This window comes from Dreissena polymorpha, chromosome 10, assembly GCF_020536995.1.
Source record: "Dreissena polymorpha isolate Duluth1 chromosome 10, UMN_Dpol_1.0, whole genome shotgun sequence".
NCBI lineage: Eukaryota > Metazoa > Mollusca > Bivalvia > Myida > Dreissenidae > Dreissena > Dreissena polymorpha.
The window spans coordinates 18,649,832-18,669,946 of record NC_068364.1 but is presented as its reverse complement, the minus strand read 5'-3'; the positions used below and the strand labels follow the sequence as shown (position 1 = coordinate 18,669,946).

Here is a 20,115-nt window from a genome sequence, read left to right as displayed (position 1 = left end):
GTTTCTTTATGCAGTTAAACATAGAAGATAATGCCTTATCTGTGTGTTCACGTGTGTTTGTTTAAATTGAATAAATCAAGAGTTGTCGCGTATTACTCGTTACAAGGCCGTGCACGTCTGACCTTTTGAAATTTATTGTCAAAGTAAATTGTCAAAAACCATTGTGAAATATTGTTATGGGCATTTATATAGAGCACTCGGGTATCCCCGCAACATGACTTTCCCAAACAGGCCTATTATGATACGCAATTACGAACACGAACATCGGTATCCTCGCTACATGGCTTTCCAATACAAAATTAGAATGGTACTCTTATAACGGATCTGAACATCTGGTAGTAGGGTATCCCCGATTCATGACTTCTCGTGCAGAACTAGAGTGATACACAATAGCGGACATGGACATCTGTTAAAAGGGTATCTCCGCTACTTGACTTCACGTGCATAAGGCCGGGTTTACATGTCTCCGCGTTCCGTGTCCGTGTCCGCGAAAAAACGAACTGGTTGAAATCTGTTGGACTCAGTACACGGACGGCAGTCAACATGAAAGGTCGACTTTCAAGCATAGATATTAGTGAAACAATAATAAACTTAGTAAATATACAACAAACGTATGAAAGAATTCAAAGACAAAGACATTGCATTAAAACATCTGGAAAAGCATAGCCAACGAAATGTAAATTGATGGCGTTTCAGGTAAGTGAGAATAGTAATTTGCGAATATATATCGTCTGCATATTGTACACTCTATAATCGCTTTTCAACAGACACAGTTTATATTCCAAACAAGATATAACGCTAAAATAAGTCGCTATTTATGTTCTTTTTTTGCCTATATATATAAGTTTCACATATAAGTTTTGAAGTCTGTCTAATACGAATAAATCAGTAATGTTTATCAATATAATTATAAGGTTTTTAGAATCTGAATTAATAAATTTGTTCGACGGTTTCTTATGATGGCACGTACATCTATCCAGTACCAATGCCTGCAATCCGTCTACTAACATGCTGTACTGCAGTCATCACAAAAAATGTGTGCTCTTCTAATAACGACATCTTAATCCAAGTACCACCTCGTTTGGAATGGGGTTTTACACGGAAAGGCTAAAATAATAAGCGGATGCATGGACTAGATACTCCGTGTCCGTATACGGAACGCGGACACGAAACGCGAACGCCGAGCACGGACACGGAAACATGGAAACCCGGCCTGACTAGAATGATACGCAATAACGGACATAAACATCTGGTAGTAGGGTATCCGCGCTACATGACTTTCCCGTGCAGAACTAGAGTGATACGCAATAATGGACATGAACATCTTCTAGTAGGGTATCATCGCTACATGACTTTCCCGTGCAGAACTAGAGTGAAACGCAATAACGGACATGAATATCTGTTAGAAGGGTATCACCGCTAAATGACTACACGTGCAGAACTAGAGTGATACGCAATAACGGACATGAACATCTGGTAGCACGGTATTCCCCTTACATGACTTTCTCGTGCAGAACTAGAGTGATACGCAATATATACGTCATATATATTTGTTTTGTTGTTTACGCTCAGTTGAATTAAGGATCAAACCTGCAAAGTCGTGTTTTGCATATCAACTCACTCAAAGTATACCATTATACCTTCGTGAAATATTCCATGTATATATTGCATGCTCAGCACAAAATCCCTTTTGAGTACCGTTACTAAGTTATAAGTGTATAAGGTGTCCTATATATTGGTTGCACTCTATCCCTAACCTGTGACATAACTCAGGGACTGTTTGTATAGGTCCGTGCATAACTATATCAAAAAGAACACAACTTTTATTTAAATGATTTTCATTTCATTCAGGTTTATTTTTCATACATTGATTCACAATATAAAATTATTGCAAGCAATTAATAACATGACTCAACATACATGCAATTTAAACTATGCAAAAACATTGTCCATAAGTGTTAAGCTAAGTTTTACATACCTTACTAATTACCTTTCAGTACTCAACAACATCTACAGTATCACAAAAACAAGCTGAAGCAAAGCGACACCATACACACAAAAAAATTAACAGGGTAAATCGGTGTAATAACAATTGATTGGTGTATGTACTAACACCATTTCAGCAACAGAAAAGCAAAGGGGTGGAACCATCAACCTCTTAATTGCTCTTAAATTGTATTGTCCAAGATATGTTGAAGTCTATACTAAACAAGATATGTTTGTGAAACACTAGGTCCCACCCATATATTTGACCTTTGACCTTGAAGGATGACCTTGACCTATCACCACTCAAAATGTGCAGCTCCATGAGATACACATGCATGCTAAATATCAAGTTGCTATCTTCAATATTGCAAAAGTTATGGCCAATGTTAAAGTTTGACGCAAACAAACCAACAAACAGACAGGGCAAATATAATATGTCCCCAAGTATAGACTGGGACGTAAAAAGGACATAGCTTTTGAGACATATATATCAATTGCTTTTAAAATTGTTATATATATGCATGTATTTGTGATAATAGTAATCTGAACATGATTGTCAGTTTATATATATATTTATGATAATAGCAACCTGAACATGATTGTTAGTTTAATTATTTCTGTATACGACCACCTATACGCAAAGAAATTATAGATGAATCTATAAGGAATAGTTTTCTCTGTAAATTCTAGAATGGTTTATCCTTTGGAATAATGTATGTTTTAATATTGGTATGAGTATTAGTACAAGTTAGAACAAGTGCTGTTTGTAAAACATGCATGCCCCCCATATGTGCTGTCAGTTGTAGTGGCAGCCATTGTGTGAATACGTTTTTTGTCACTGTGACCTTGACCTTTGACCTAATCAATAGGGGTCATCTGCCAGTCATGATCAATGTACCTATGAAGTTTCATGATCCTAGGCCTTATTATTCTTGAGTTATCATCAGGATATTGCAAAACTTTAACCAAGGTTAAAGATTTGGACAAACGCAATTAATGAATCACTGTGACCTTGACCTTTGACCTAGTGACCTGAAAATTAATAGGGGTCATCTGCCAGTCATGATCAATGTACCTATGAAGTTTCATGATCCTAGGCGTAAGCATTCTTGAGTAATCATTCGGAAACCATTTTACTGTTTCAAGTCACTGTGACCTTGACCTTTGACCTAGTGACCTGAAAATCAATAGGGGTCATTTGCCAGTCATGATCAATGTACCTATGAAGTTTCATGATCCTAGGCCAAAGCATTCTTCAGTTATCATCCGGAAACCATTTTACTATTTTCAGTCACTGTGACCTTGACCTTTGACCTAGTAACCTGAAAATCAATAGGGGTCATCTGCCAGTCATGATCAATGTACCTATGAAGTTTCATGATCCTAGGCCTAAGCGTTCTTGAGTTATCATCCGGAAACCATCTGGAGGACGGACCGACGGACGGACCGACATGAGCAAAACAATATACCCCCTCTTCTTCTACATCTGATGACTTCAAAATGTCCCACAGCTTGCTGTCGCACGACTTTACATCTTCAAATGACAAATGTGTCGGCATTTTAACGACTTCCCCGCCAACCGCATTGTACAACGACAGCTGTTCTCTTATCTTTTTGTTGCTTGCCCAATCTTATGGCTACAGCTTGTCCTCCTAAAAGCAACATTATTTTTTAAGTTTTAGTTAACTTTCAAATGACTCCTAAAAGAAAGGTAATGAATGATGTGACAATTTAATTAGGAAATACTTTTACTCTCAAGCTAAGTCTGCATATAAACTACCAGCACACTTAACTGTACAAAATACCCACATGAACACTCAAATTATTTAGAGGAACATTCTATGTAATGTAACAGCTAACATTGCTTAACTGGTCCCAAATGTAATCCCAAACTTAATGTGCAATACAAGTTTCATCACGATTGGCTCATGCAAACAAAAGTGATTGTCTGGAACCCACCTGCTTGTTTCCCTTCTTGCCCAAATGGCTCATATCTCAATAAATAACCAGGTTTCCAACTTTGTTGATTAGACAAAAATAATGAAGTATATTCAGTAATGAAAAACACACTGAAAGGTCTTAGGAAGATATTTGTATTACATTAAGGTGACAATAACTTGTATCATATAGAAATGGAATTTATACTTACTTGCATACTTTTTCATTAAATCTAACAAAAACAGCCTCTCTGCAGTCGTCTGTTGAAGGGTCTCCAGTATCTGAAGTCTTAGTTTCTCTTGTGCAGTCTTGAGTGTCCGCAGGTAATCAACATTTGTTGAGTCTCATTTGACACCAGCCTTCTTCCCTTTCTTTTTCAGTTTTGTCTCTAGCCTGCATTGGATAAAATTACATCCTATTGATGTATATGTTCTTGTATGTAAGATTGGCATTTAAAGGTGAAATGACTTTTTAAATAATTATTTTATACACGCATTAGGCAAAGAATCTATAACATGCATTAATCTTTGACCATTTAAAAACTACTTGTCTGGGGGTAATTTACATATCGTTATTTTTATAAGTGGATAGAGTTTAATTTGCCTTACTTAGAGGACAGAAAATAGAACAGTATGTTTAGATAAATAAATAAGTATCAAATGGAAAAAGGTCAATTAAAAAAGGCCATGCATAATATATACATGCAATATACCTTTTCTTATCTTTGTTTACATCCGTCGCAAACACACCCCTAAAATTAAGATTTCATAAAATTGTTAGCGATATAATCATATATTTAACATACATACAGCATATGATTTTTAACCACTGGCCACTACAGGAACATTATGTAAATGTACTATGTATCTAACAAGAGCTGTCAGAGGACAGCGCGCTCGACTATTCAAGTGCTTGACAGTATAACGTAAGACAACATGGGGAAATTGTTCAAATTATTCAATATGGTCAAGTTAATAGTTCAGGTATATTTTCAGGTGGGGGTAGGGGAGGGGGTTGAGAGGGGGTATAATGTGGGGTGTGGTCATTTATAAGACGATCTTTCAAAAATAAAAAAATGAAAAAAAAAAATATTTTTTTTGGGGGGGTGGGGGGTGGGGGGGCAGGGATTAAGGGTTGGTGCGTGGGGGATGGTTTGGACGGAATCCATTGTGGTATTCATACAAGTGTTGTTTTGTAAAAGTATTCATAAAATCTGATCATAAATAAAGAAGTTATGGCAATTTAACTAATTTATGCTTTTGACATTGAGAGTCAAGGTCATTCAAAGGTCAAGGTCAAATTGAACTTGCCAGGTACAGAACCCTCATGATAGTAAGAAAATATTTGAAGTTTGAAAGCAATAGCTTTGATACTTTAGAAGTCAAGTGGATCTAAACACACAATTTAACAAAATATTCAATTACTAAGAAAAAAAGGGCCATTATTCTTACAAAATGCTTGCTACAGTTGTCTGCTCTTGTTTATAGATTGGGGTCATGTTGGTAAAGAAGTTTGCAAAATATGAAAGCAAACTATAACATTTGCACGCTAACGCCGACACCCAGGTGAGGAGGATAGCTCCACTATATATATTTCATATATAAATGTCGAGCTGACAAACAAAACTAAATCTCCCCAAAAAACATTCTGAGAAAAAAAGGGTTAAGTGTTATGATTGAAAACTCATTATTCTTGCACATCACAACTTCATTTATTTTTTATTTATCCACAAAGAGACTGGATGCTAACTAATAACATTACTTAGAATCTGTATAAAATAACGTAGTAACAAATGCATTATTCCTATTAAAAGTACCTGTATTTTGTTAGCTCCTCCAGGACTAGACAATACTCTTCAGCAGGTGACAAGGAGTGATTTTCTGTATTAAAATGTGAAGTGCAAATCATTAAAACACAAAGACCATGTTAAGCAAATTATGTGGCTTGTAAACACTTATTGAATTTCTGTTAAAACAATTGAATGCTGCGAGAAAATGAAAAACTCACTAAGCTACTTATGAATCAAATAATTATCATATAACATACCAGTTGATTTGCTGCGGATACACACAACCCGCTCATAATCTATCCATTCCTGTAGACATTCAGTTGTTACTCCTAATCAACAGAACAATTTAATAAATATTTGTGAACTTACACAGAGAAAAACAATAATTATTTTAAATTCATCTACATTATTTAAATGGTTCATTTTGTTATCGGGACATTTATAGTTTTGTTTCTTCTGATTTAACATAAAGTCTTTCAATTCTATATTGTTATGCACAAACATTTTGTTTTTTTTTAATATTGGGACAATATTTTCTGAGATGGCAATTAGTCGAATTCTGTCAAGCCAGCAATTAAAGGTGTTCATCTCACAACTGGTATTGACATGTGCATCATTTAATTAAACACTGGAAACTGCAAAACAAATATGGGATGGTAATTTTATATAATGACACAAACACTTGTAGAAAATCTGCATTTGTCCATGTTTTCTTACCTGCAAAAGGTTCCAAAATTTCTTGAAGAGCCTCCTTGCTTTTTTTTTCTATATCCTCTGCTCTAGCAAGCTTATCAGGGAGGGAGAATCCTGAATAAGAAAATACCCAGAAGTTTAAATTGTCACAGAAAACTAGCATCCATTTTCAAAAAAGAAAACACCTTTCATGAGAAATTGACAGTCAACACTTCTAACGACTTCGTTGAGGGAACAGTAAACTGCTATTTATCCTTTCTTTAAAAGATTAATTCAAATCAGTGGTAAATACTAGCACATGGAGTTTTGTCTCCATCAGTAAGTAAAAGTTAGCGTTTTTCTTTTCATTATGTCCTCTTTGTTTCACATCATGTTACAAGACTGACAATATAACCCTTTATCTTAGGAATTGTATTATTTACAAAGTCAGCTAGCAAGCCTCTGTTGGTTATGCGAGAAATCAATAAAACCAATGTATTGAATAAGTTTCACACTGATTAGGCAAAATTGTGACTTCTATAGTGTTCGATCACAAGGTTTCTCTCTAGTAACATAAGGAAAACTGCCCCCCTCCCTGGCAGCCATGTTTTTTTACTGATTGGGATCATTTGCGAACTCGTCTGAGATATATATATATAACCCTTTACCACTTAGATACGTATTTTCACGCATTTGTAGTTCCTTATAAAATAATATTTCATTGAAGACCTTTCTTACTAGATTAAAGATTTTAAGACTTCATATCTAAACCATAGATACTGATGAGCAGCAAACAGCATAAAACATGAACAGGCTGCGAGTTACTCTCAGGCTTTTCTGGTTTTATGCTGTTTGCACATTGCCTTTTTCACTTTGCTTCTAAGCGGGAAAGGGATAACCAATCTTTTCAACAAGTTTCATGATGATTGGGGAAAAAATGTGACTTATAGTTTTCACAAGCTTTTTTAAATAGATAAATATAAGAAAACTGCCCCCCCCCACCTCCCGGCAGTCATGTTATTCAACTGACCGGAACCATTTTCAAACTCAACTCTCATATCAAGGAAACATATGTTCTGACCAAATTTCATGAAAATTGGGCCAAAAATGTGACTTCTAGAGTGTTCACATGTTTTCACTATATACATATAGAGAAAAATGTCCTGCCCACTGGAAGCCATGTTTTTTCACCGATCTGGAACATTATCTTACTCGTCCGAGATATCAATAAAACCAATTTTTTGACCAACTTTCATGATGATTGGGCAAAAATTGTGACTTCTAGAGTGTTTACAAGGTTTCTCTATAGCCAAATAAGGAAAACTGCTCCGCCCACTGGCGGTCATGTTTTTCAACGGACTGGAACCACTGTTGAACCCAACCATCATATCATTAAGACAAACAAAGTTACAGGAAGATTGGGCATGAAATGTTACTTCTACTGTGTTTACAAGTTTTTCCTTTTTTGACCTAGTGACCTAGTTTTTGACCCGGCACAACCCAGTTTCAAACTCGACCGAGATTTCATTGGGACAAAGCTTCTGACCAAGTTTAATGAAGATCGGACAATAAATGTGGCCTCTAGAGTGTTTATGAACAAATGTGAACGGACGGAGGGACGGACAGACGTCGGACAAAGAACGGTCACAAAAGCTCACCTGAGCAATCAGGTGAGCTAAAAAGCAAAGTATCAATTCATTGATTAATATTTATTTTAAATACTGTAATTGTAAAATGGTGGGATAATTTTCTGTTACAATCACTATTTTTAACATTACCTCATAACAAGCTGGACATTTGGATCCATCATCGTGGATGTTTTCCATTTGGTAGATAAAATGTCGAAATTCATCGGCTGTTCCTCCTACAAGCACTTTGTACAAATCTTTGACCTAAAAATATAACCGTGATTTATCCCATTTATTCAAAATTTATTAAACATGATAAAATAAAGAGACAAAACCAACAGTTAAAGCAAGCTGTAAGAACTTAAAATAAACGTTTAAAGGTAAACTAAAGCATACACATAAGGCAATTACACATTGCAATTAAAAATAAGGCTTGTCATAGGATCTGACATATGCCACCAATGTGGAATTATTGTCGGTGCAGTGTGAACTTTTTTGTGAAACTTTTCCAGATGTTAAACTTTGTTCTGTGTTAGCGACTTCAGTATGGTGTTTCCACTTACATACTTATATTCAATCATCCATCCATTCAGCATAATTCCATGCTGTCTGCTCTTAATCAAATTGAATTTGATAATTTTCATATCAAATAATAATGTATGTTAATCTATAAAATTGTTAATAGCCACTATAACACATAGGGTCTTTCTGTAATTATTTGTGTACAATGGTGAGACATACTTTAAAAAAGTAGAGCACAAAAATGGAAGGGGGATGGTACATATTTAACAGAGAGGGGCACAAAAATGGAAGGCTCCACCTCCTGCTTTTCTGATACTAGTATAGCAAATCATTCACATGAATCAGTAAATCAAATATTTATACTTAAATTATTTTGTAAACAAGCTTTATTTTATGTATTAACTACATATAAAAATATTATACTTTTGTGTTACTTCAAAAGCAATTCAAACAAAAATCATGTACAAACATACAGGGTGATGAATATATGTCTTCATGTGCTTTGATGTCCACGCGTCTAATGCGGAGCAGAAACTTTTAAATGACACCGAGCTTTTCAAGAAGAAGAAGACCACATAACCAGCGCATGAAGTCAAAGTGAAATGCCACGTTTGGAAATTTGGTTGAAGATGGCCACAGGTTGAACCTAATCAAGCGTACAGCTTCAACTTCACACTTGCAAAATTGCAGGGTCTTCAAATGCTGTCGACCTTAAAAAAGATTACAAGGTTTTTAAAAAATACTTATGGTTGTTAACTATAAAAAGTGTTTTAGTAATTGCAAATTGGCAAAACCATGATTTATTGGGATCATATAACTCACTTCAACTTGCAACTTAGTTGTAACCATGCTGGGCATTTCCAGTTGTAATAATTAGTTACTTGGCTTTTAATGACCCAGTTTGATACAGGGTGCATATATTAATATTGGCGAGAATGTAGCTAGATTCCAATATAAGTTGACTACTGTTTAACACAAAGTAACAGGACAGCAAAACAACCTGCAACGAATCTTTCGTACCAAGTTACATTATAGGATAAGAACAATGCAATGATCAGTGTGAGACATGACAAGATCAGAACAATTATCAGCATGAGACATGATAAGATAAGAACAATGATAAGCGTGAGACATGATAAGATAATAACAATGATCTGCATGAGACATGATAAGATAATTACAATTATCAGCATGAACCAGGATAAGATAAGAACAATGATCAGTTTGAGACAAGATCAGAACAATTAGCAGCATGAGATATAAAATATGAACAATTATCAGCATTAGACATGATAAGAACAATGATCAGTGTGAGACAATATCTGAACAATTATCAGCATGAGACATGATAAGATAATAACAATATCACCAAGAGACATGATAAGATAAAAGCAATTATCAGCATGAGACAAGATAAGAACAATTGTCAGCATGAGAAATTATAAGATAAAAACAATGATGAGGGTGAGACATGATAGGATTACAAAATTACCTTTATCATCCACGACCACGAGTTTTTTCAGGTAAGTAGTGCTACAGGAATGGTCATTCAATTTCCAAGCCTCATCATCATCAATGAAAGAAAGGTAAGCCATGTTCTGTAAAAAGGGCATTTAAGACAAATGCTCAATAAGAATTTAAAAACACCTGGCAGTTTTAAAGTTCAAGATAACAACAGCTTTTGAGTTTGATGGCAGTTGGAACTGGTTGGTTTTGAAACCATGTATTGAAAAAGACCACATTTGTAATACACGTATTTGTATGAAGCTCATGTAATGATAATTTTCTAAAATGGTACTTTGAATATCTCTAAACACATTCAAAGATTTTTTAAATACATGAAGTCATACCACTTTAAGAAAACAAAGTAAACTGTCTAAGATGATTTATGTTCAAATTCAATGATATGATAAATGCTTTCTCTTGTATTTGTTAACATTGTACCTTCCAAATGCAGATGAGGATGTTTATGCCTCAACCGCAAGCATGTGAGGCACGTAGTCTCCCATGAACAGCAATCACAACACCTGTACAGTTCATCTGATTGCATTGGGACAAAGCTTCTGACCAAGTTTAATGAAGATCGGACAATAAATGTGGCCTCTAGAGTGTTTATGAACAAATGTGAACGGACGGAGGGACGGACAGACGTCGGACAAAGAACGGTCACAAAAGCTCACCTGAGCAATCAGGTGAGCTAAAAAGCAAAGTATCAATTCATTGATTAATATTTATTTTAAATACTGTAATTGTAAAATGGTGGGATAATTTTCTGTTACAATCACTATTTTTAACATTACCTCATAACAAGCTGGACATTTGGATCCATCATCGTGGATGTTTTCCATTTGGTAGATAAAATGTCGAAATTCATCGGCTGTTCCTCCTACAAGCACTTTGTACAAATCTTTGACCTAAAAATATAACCGTGATTTATCCCATTTATTCAAAATTTATTAAACATGATAAAATATAGAGACAAAACCAACAGTTAAAGCAAGCTGTAAGAACTTAAAATAAACGTTTAAAGGTAAACTAAAGCATACACATAAGGCAATTACACATTGCAATTAAAAATAAGGCTTGTCATAGGATCTGACATATGCCACCAATGTGGAATTATTGTCGGTGCAGTGTGAACTTTTTTGTGAAACTTTTCCAGATGTTAAACTTTGTTCTGTGTTAGCGACTTCAGTATGGTGTTTCCACTTACATACTTATATTCAATCATCCATCCATTCAGCATAATTCCATGCTGTCTGCTCTTAATCAAATTGAATTTGATAATTTTCATATCAAATAATAATGTATGTTAATCTATAAAATTGTTAATAGCCACTATAACACATAGGGTCTTTCTGTAATTATTTGTGTACAATGGTGAGACATACTTTAAAAAAGTAGAGCACAAAAATGGAAGGGGGATGGTACATATTTAACAGAGAGGGGCACAAAAATGGAAGGCTCCACCTCCTGCTTTTCTGATACTAGTATAGCAAATCATTCACATGAATCAGTAAATCAAATATTTATACTTAAATTATTTTGTAAACAAGCTTTATTTTATGTATTAACTACATATAAAAATATTATACTTTTGTGTTACTTCAAAAGCAATTCAAACAAAAATCATGTACAAACATACAGGGTGATGAATATATGTCTTCATGTGCTTTGATGTCCACGCGTCTAATGCGGAGCAGAAACTTTTAAATGACACCGAGCTTTTCAAGAAGAAGAAGACCACATAACCAGCGCATGAAGTCAAAGTGAAATGCCACGTTTGGAAATTTGGTTGAAGATGGCCACAGGTTGAACCTAATCAAGCGTACAGCTTCAACTTCACACTTGCAAAATTGCAGGGTCTTCAAATGCTGTCGACCTTAAAAATGATTACAAGGTTTTTAAAAAATACTTATGGTTGTTAACTATAAAAAGTGTTTTAGTAATTGCAAATTGGCAAAACCATGCTTTATTGGGATCATATAACTCACTTCAACTTGCAACTTAGTTGTAACCATGCTGGGCATTTCCAGTTGTAATAATTAGTTACTTGGCTTTTAATGACCCAGTTTGATACAGGGTGCATATATTAATATTGGCGAGAATGTAGCTAGATTCCAATATAAGTTGACTACTGTTTAACACAAAGTAACAGGACAGCAAAACAACCTGCAACGAATCTTTCGTACCAAGTTACATTATAGGATAAGAACAATGCAATGATCAGTGTGAGACATGACAAGATCAGAACAATTATCAGCATGAGACATGATAAGATAAGAACAATGATAAGCGTGAGACATGATAAGATAATAACAATGATCTGCATGAGACATGATAAGATAATTACAATTATCAGCATGAACCAGGATAAGATAAGAACAATGATCAGTTTGAGACAAGATCAGAACAATTAGCAGCATGAGATATAAAATATGAACAATTATCAGCATTAGACATGATAAGAACAATGATCAGTGTGAGACAATATCTGAACAATTATCAGCATGAGACATGATAAGATAATAACAATATCACCAAGAGACATGATAAGATAAAAGCAATAATCAGCATGAGACAAGATAAGAACAATTGTCAGCATGAGAAATTATAAGATAAAAACAATGATGAGGGTGAGACATGATAGGATTACAAAATTACCTTTATCATCCACGACCACGAGTTTTTTCAGGTAAGTAGTGCTACAGGAATGGTCATTCAATTTCCAAGCCTCATCATCATCAATGAAAGAAAGGTAAGCCATGTTCTGTAAAAAGGGCATTTAAGACAAATGCTCAATAAGAATTTAAAAACACCTGGCAGTTTTAAAGTTCAAGATAACAACAGCTTTTGAGTTTGATGGCAGTTGGAACTGGTTGGTTTTGAAACCATGTATTGAAAAAGACCACATTTGTAATACACGTATTTGTATGAAGCTCATGTAATGATAATTTTCTAAAATGGTACTTTGAATATCTCTAAACACATTCAAAGATTTTTTAAATACATGAAGTCATACCACTTTAAGAAAAAAAAGTAAACTGTCTTAGATGATTTATGTTCAAATTCAATGATATGATAAATGCTTTCTCTTGTATTTGTTAACATTGTACCTTCCAAATGCAGATGAGGATGTTTATGCCTCAACCGCAAGCATGTGAGGCACGTAGTCTCCCATGAACAGCAATCACAACACCTGTACAGTTCATCTGATTTCATTGGGACAAAGCTTCTGACCAAGTTTAATGAAGATCGGACAATAAATGTGGCCTCTAGAGTGTTTATGAACAAATGTGAACGGACGGAGGGACGGACAGACGTCGGACAAAGAACGGTCACAAATGCTCACCTGAGCAATCAGGTGAGCTAAAAAGCAAAGTATCAATTCATTGATTAATATTTATTTTAAATACTGTAATTGTAAAATGGTGGGATAATTTTCTGTTACAATCACTATTTTTAACATTACCTCATAACAAGCTGGACATTTGGATCCATCATCGTGGATGTTTTCCATTTGGTAGATAAAATGTCGAAATTCATCGGCTGTTCCTCCTACAAGCACTTTGTACAAATCTTTGACCTAAAAATATAACCGTGATTTATCCCATTTATTCAAAATTTATTAAACATGATAAAATATAGAGACAAAACCAACAGTTAAAGCAAGCTGTAAGAACTTAAAATAAACGTTTAAAGGTAAACTAAAGCATACACATAAGGCAATTACACATTGCAATTAAAAATAAGGCTTGTCATAGGATCTGACATATGCCACCAATGTGGAATATTGTCGGTGCAGTGTGAACTTTTTTGTGAAACTTTTCCAGATGTTAAACTTTGTTCTGTGTTAGCGACTTCAGTATGGTGTTTCCACTTACATACTTATATTCAATCATCCATCCATTCAGCATAATTCCATGCTGTCTGCTCTTAATCAAATTGAATTTGATAATTTTCATATCAAATAATAATGTATGTTAATCTATAAAATTGTTAATAGCCACTATAACACATAGGGTCTTTCTGTAATTATTTGTGTACAATGGTGAGACATACTTTAAAAAAGTAGAGCACAAAAATGGAAGGGGGATGGTACATATTTAACAGAGAGGGGCACAAAAATGGAAGGCTCCACCTCCTGCTTTTCTGATACTAGTATAGCAAATCATTCACATGAATCAGTAAATCAAATATTTATACTTAAATTATTTTGTAAACAAGCTTTATTTTATGTATTAACTACATATAAAAATATTATACTTTTGTGTTACTTCAAAAGCAATTCAAACAAAAATCATGTACAAACATACAGGGTGATGAATATATGTCTTCATGTGCTTTGATGTCCACGCGTCTAATGCGGAGCAGAAACTTTTAAATGACACCGAGCTTTTCAAGAAGAAGAAGACCACATAACCAGCGCATGAAGTCAAAGTGAAATGCCACGTTTGGAAATTTGGTTGAAGATGGCCACAGGTTGAACCTAATCAAGCGTACAGCTTCAACTTCACACTTGCAAAATTGCAGGGTCTTCAAATGCTGTCGACCTTAAAAAAGATTACAAGGTTTTTAAAAAATACTTATGGTTGTTAACTATAAAAAGTGTTTTAGTAATTGCAAATTGGCAAAACCATGATTTATTGGGATCATATAACTCACTTCAACTTGCAACTTAGTTGTAACCATGCTGGGCATTTCCAGTTGTAATAATTAGTTACTTGGCTTTTAATGACCCAGTTTGATACAGGGTGCATATATTAATATTGGCGAGAATGTAGCTAGATTCCAATATAAGTTGACTACTGTTTAACACAAAGTAACAGGACAGCAAAACAACCTGCAACGAATCTTTCGTACCAAGTTACATTATAGGATAAGAACAATGCAATGATCAGTGTGAGACATGACAAGATCAGAACAATTATCAGCATGAGACATGATAAGATAAGAACAATGATAAGCGTGAGACATGATAAGATAATAACAATGATCTGCATGAGACATGATAAGATAATTACAATTATCAGCATGAACCAGGATAAGATAAGAACAATGATCAGTTTGAGACAAGATCAGAACAATTAGCAGCATGAGATATAAAATATGAACAATTATCAGCATTAGACATGATAAGAACAATGATCAGTGTGAGACAATATCTGAACAATTATCAGCATGAGACATGATAAGATAATAACAATATCACCAAGAGACATGATAAGATAAAAGCAATTATCAGCATGAGACAAGATAAGAACAATTGTCAGCATGAGAAATTATAAGATAAAAACAATGATGAGGGTGAGACATGATAGGATTACAAAATTACCTTTATCATCCACGACCACGAGTTTTTTCAGGTAAGTAGTGCTACAGGAATGGTCATTCAATTTCCAAGCCTCATCATCATCAATGAAAGAAAGGTAAGCCATGTTCTGTAAAAAGGGCATTTAAGACAAATGCTCAATAAGAATTTAAAAACACCTGGCAGTTTTAAAGTTCAAGATAACAACAGCTTTTGAGTTTGATGGCAGTTGGAACTGGTTGGTTTTGAAACCATGTATTGAAAAAGACCACATTTGTAATACACGTATTTGTATGAAGCTCATGTAATGATAATTTTCTAAAATGGTACTTTGAATATCTCTAAACACATTCAAAGATTTTTTAAATACATGAAGTCATACCACTTTAAGAAAAAAAAGTAAACTGTCTTAGATGATTTATGTTCAAATTCAATGATATGATAAATGCTTTCTCTTGTATTTGTTAACATTGTACCTTCCAAATGCAGATGAGGATGTTTATGCCTCAACCGCAAGCATGTGAGGCACGTAGTCTCCCATGAACAGCAATCACAACACCTGTACAGTTCATCTGTGGAGAGACAACAATCAGCACATTGTCGCTTATTGGGTGTCTGCATTTGTACATAAGCAGACATAATTTCTGGAGATATACTTTTCCATTCTTCAAGACGTTTTGCCTTTTCAGTATCGTATCTTATATTTTCATCTGCAACGCATACATATCTTTCTTTAATATTTTGAGGAGTTTCAAGTTGACAGTAAATATTATTGATTATAGACAAATAAGTAGACCTCAATTATTGTATTCTCAGATATTCCAAGTTTTTTTCCATGATTTTGTGAGGACCCTGGCCCACTAACTTTTTTTTTTGAGTTGCGAACTTTTCAAAAAAAAAATTTCAATGAGTCGCAAAATTCTGAAACATAATTGTAGTGTGTGTTGTTTTTTTATACATTTCCACACACCCGTGGTATGGGGTACTTTCCCACTTTAATTAATATCATGAGTATGTATCGTACGATTCCCTTTTTTTGAGCATGACCTAATTTATATCACTTTGTTTACATTAAGATTGCGGCTCTCATGATGACGTCACATGCATGCGTTCCGAGTATTTTGTTTTACTAACATTACTACGCTTGAAAATATAAACTACAGACACAACTAAAATAAGGAAAAAAAAGTTTAATTACATTACAAAGCTTACTTCAACTGTAATATTCTAATTGTATGCCGATTCCGTTCATGTTTTTGCTACTCATCAATAAACTTGCACAGAAATTGCAGACCACTGCGCATGTGTAAACACATAATTTCATGTATTTGTTTTATTTTAAAGAAAATTCTTTTACTTTTTCACAATTCCCAGAAAATGTTGCATGGAAAAATCTTTGCAGGTACATCACAAAAATAGGTGACATCCCTTATCCACATGTTCAGTGGGTATACACTGTCTCGATTTGATATTTTTATCAAATTTTTTTATAGTAACATATATGCCAAAATTTTATTTGAACAAATTGCGAACGTTTTTGTTTTTTCCAATTCTTGAGCACTTTTTGTGTGTATATGTTGCTTAACAGAAGATCTACCGATAAAACAGAAACTTGTTAAATGGTAAATAGAAGTTATAAAAAAGTTAAATTAATCTTTCAGTTTCTCTAAATTTGTTCAGTGAATCGAATTTTCTAAGTTTAATTGACATCATGTCTATTGCAATCGAGTACTATAGCTTTTTAATGTAACCTTTTGACTCAAGGTAGACAACGCGTGTAGTGTATATTATTTGCGGATGTGCATGGAACTATCGACTTTGCGTAGTTTAACACGCTGTAAATAAACAATTTGTACATGGATTTAATGGGAATGAAATAAATTGTTTGAGGTACATCGTTTATTGCGGCAATGTTTGAATTATTTCAGAAATTATTTTATTTGCTTCCTTAACCGCTTGACTGAAGGTAATTGGAGGATATATTTATACTAGCTGTGTGATCTTATAAGGTAATGTCAGAAGTTGTGCGACAATGCTGGGAATTAAAAACAAGAGCAATGCATAACGGGTGCCACACTCGGCTACGGGTGCAGTTTTGAATAAATGAAGGCTTGTCAGATTATTTTTTTTTTAAAAGGTTACAGTGACCTTGACCTTTGACCTAGTGACCCCCAAAATGGGTGTGGCACATAGATCTCATCAAGGTGCATCTACATATGAAGTTTCAAAGTTGTAGGTGGAATCACTTTGATTTTAGAGCAAATGTTAAGGTTTTAGCACGACGCGGACGGCGGACGTCAGACGGCGGACGACGAGCTGGCTATGACAATAACTCTGGTTTTCTCCGAAAAAATATCAGTCTGGAATAATAATTAACTTCAGATTTTTAAACTTTCCTTAATACTGTATCATTGGTTTTGGAAACATTACTTTGTGAATAGATATATATGATCACACACACCCATAAACCAAGGACAGCTGACATGTGACTAGAGCCGGACGGAGGCTGGAATTAATCTCAATCAATGCACCAATTAGGTTGTTGTTTACTTACCAAATGTAACCGAAGTATCTACGTCTGATACTGAACTGCTATTTGTAGTACAGTTAGCAATTAAGTTTGTTTCTGGTTTCTCATTCTTAATCTGAACTTCTGCAAGTTCTTGTGATTGCGTTCCAAGCTTTTGCCTACTGCCCCACTTCTCGGTGACATGTAGGCCTACTGTTCGCCGGCTTTTCCCCTTGTACACAGTTTTAATAGAAGCTTCCGGATCATTGGCATGATGTTTAGTTAATTTAGGCTGATAACTTTATTATCCCATAATTATTTGTATTCTATAATTAAAATAACACAGACACGTTTCTTCCGCGAACGCCGGTACGTCAGCATTATCAGACGATTGACTGTATAAGCGCCTTTCAGAAAGGTATAATTTGCGGCCAGATAAGACTTGACGTAAAGCTGAAGCGCAATCGAACCACTCGAATAGCTTTTAAATGCTTATCACTGCGCAGGCAAATTTAATTAAAAATAATATCATTTGTAAAAAAGAACAGCGATATCTCGAAAATATTTATTCATAATACTACATAACCGGAAACTATATATTTTATATAGTTATTTTAAAAGTAGCACTAAACTGAATTCTCGTCATAGGTATCAAATTGTGCTTAAATCGTGTAATCTGCTATAATTTATTGAAACCCAACATCCAGAGTTCATATTCGTTCGAGCATTTTAAAGGCAGGAAATACAATCAGCTATGCAATAACGGCATAATTCCTCACACGTTGCACACCATTGTCCGCCAAATGAACAAGCACCGTTTAGCGACAGCATCTTTTATTAGTGTTGGCAGTAGTACTAAAATTTTACCGCGGTAGGAAATGCATCTTTTATTATTAGTAGTAGTAGTCTAAAAAGTCTAATAAGTTTCTACTAGTAGTAGCTAATAAAACAGGATCAGGTGGAAATGTTCGGACCATCAACACTTTTTCAGAAACCGTTTCATCAATTATACAAAATGAAACTTCTTTTTGCTCGATGATTGTTTAATTTAAAGCCTTCGCAGAGAATGCTTATGTTAAAACCACAAAAATATAATAAAAGGTGTGCATTATTTAAACCTTATTAACGGCTGAATAGAAATTATCGCTCCAGCCAATGAGTGCTTTCCGCGAAGCGCGTATTGATTTCGAGGTTGATGTTGTAAGTTAGTATCGCAATGAATAGCTCACACGGATTCTGGAATTGTAGAGAACGGACGGATAAAGAGCTAAAGTGAAATCATGGCCGAGTGCAAAATTCAGTTACGCATGACGATTGTTGGACTCCTAATGGTCGCTTTAGGTACGCTGGGATACACCATGGCTGCAACAGGTTGGAAAATAGTTCATCGTTATACAAATATAAACTTAAATGACATTAAATGTATATATGAAGGTTTGACTCGTCATCTTTTTCATTTTATCGAAAATGATGGGTGCTTACTTTGTGTTATACATGTTTTAATCATTTATTAGCGTTGTGGCCAGCATCTGTGTTGGTAATTTCCGACTTAGTGCCCTGAACATGTTATTCGGTAACGACAGGTTAGTGAAGGCGCTCCTCTTTTGCTTGGGTCGTTACACGCAAAACTGTTGTAAAAACAACTGTGTGCAAAAAAACATGGCTCGCTAACGTCATGTTTTCAAACACTTATTTATAATTTTAGTGTGTGTTAATCTTGTGATAAAATTATGTATATTTATCACTCATTTATACGCATTTATAGAGACGGCCTAACAAGCTCATCGTTATTAAAACGTAACATATTGAAATTTAATAGCTTTCGCTTAACTCGCTTAGTAAATAATTCAAGTTCAGTAAGAAGTCAATCGCCTCTCGTGCACAGTTCAAGTCGAATATTTTCCGATTAAGTTATTGTATTTTTTCGTGTTGATGTAGGCTTGTAAAATTAAACAATATGCAGGTCTTACTGTTTTACGCTTGCGCATATAGTTCCCGCTATCTAACTTGGTTTATTAATGTATGTTTGTTTTCCAGTAAAATGTAACAATTACCATTGAACGGTATTTAGTTTATGCTAAGGATTAGTTATTGTGTATTTTGTAATATACATTTTATAATAAATAGACAGCATGTTTACATTTAGTGTACAGGACTTATATCGATGTTGAGGATGTATGAGATATACACGCAAGAAAGATGCTATTCGAGATTGATCAAAATGGGCATTCACTAGACAAAATAAAATATATTTTTCGAC

The 20,115-nt window shown here is 34.5% G+C and overlaps 1 long non-coding RNA gene across 13 annotated transcripts; it reads right to left on the bottom strand.

Annotated features, from left to right (window-relative positions):
• Positions 1 to 4,269: 4,269 nt before the first annotated feature.
• Positions 4,270 to 18,245, bottom strand: LOC127847845 (uncharacterized). 13 transcript variants are annotated; one of them, XR_008034212.1, is made up of 10 exons: positions 17,901 to 18,245; positions 15,823 to 15,918; positions 15,371 to 15,476; positions 14,352 to 14,588; positions 13,508 to 13,621; positions 6,431 to 6,520; positions 5,971 to 6,042; positions 5,741 to 5,804; positions 4,637 to 4,675; positions 4,270 to 4,317 (listed from the first exon to the last, which is right to left on the bottom strand). It is a non-coding gene; the product is annotated as an uncharacterized LOC127847845 (long non-coding RNA). The 13 variants fall into 13 exon arrangements; XR_008034210.1 differs by lacking the exons at positions 13,508 to 13,621; positions 14,352 to 14,588 and adding exons at positions 10,836 to 10,949; positions 11,681 to 11,917; XR_008034209.1 differs by lacking the exon at positions 13,508 to 13,621 and adding an exon at positions 10,836 to 10,949 and having other exon boundaries at positions 17,901 to 18,244.
• Between the last annotated feature and the right edge of the window lie 1,870 nt (positions 18,246 to 20,115).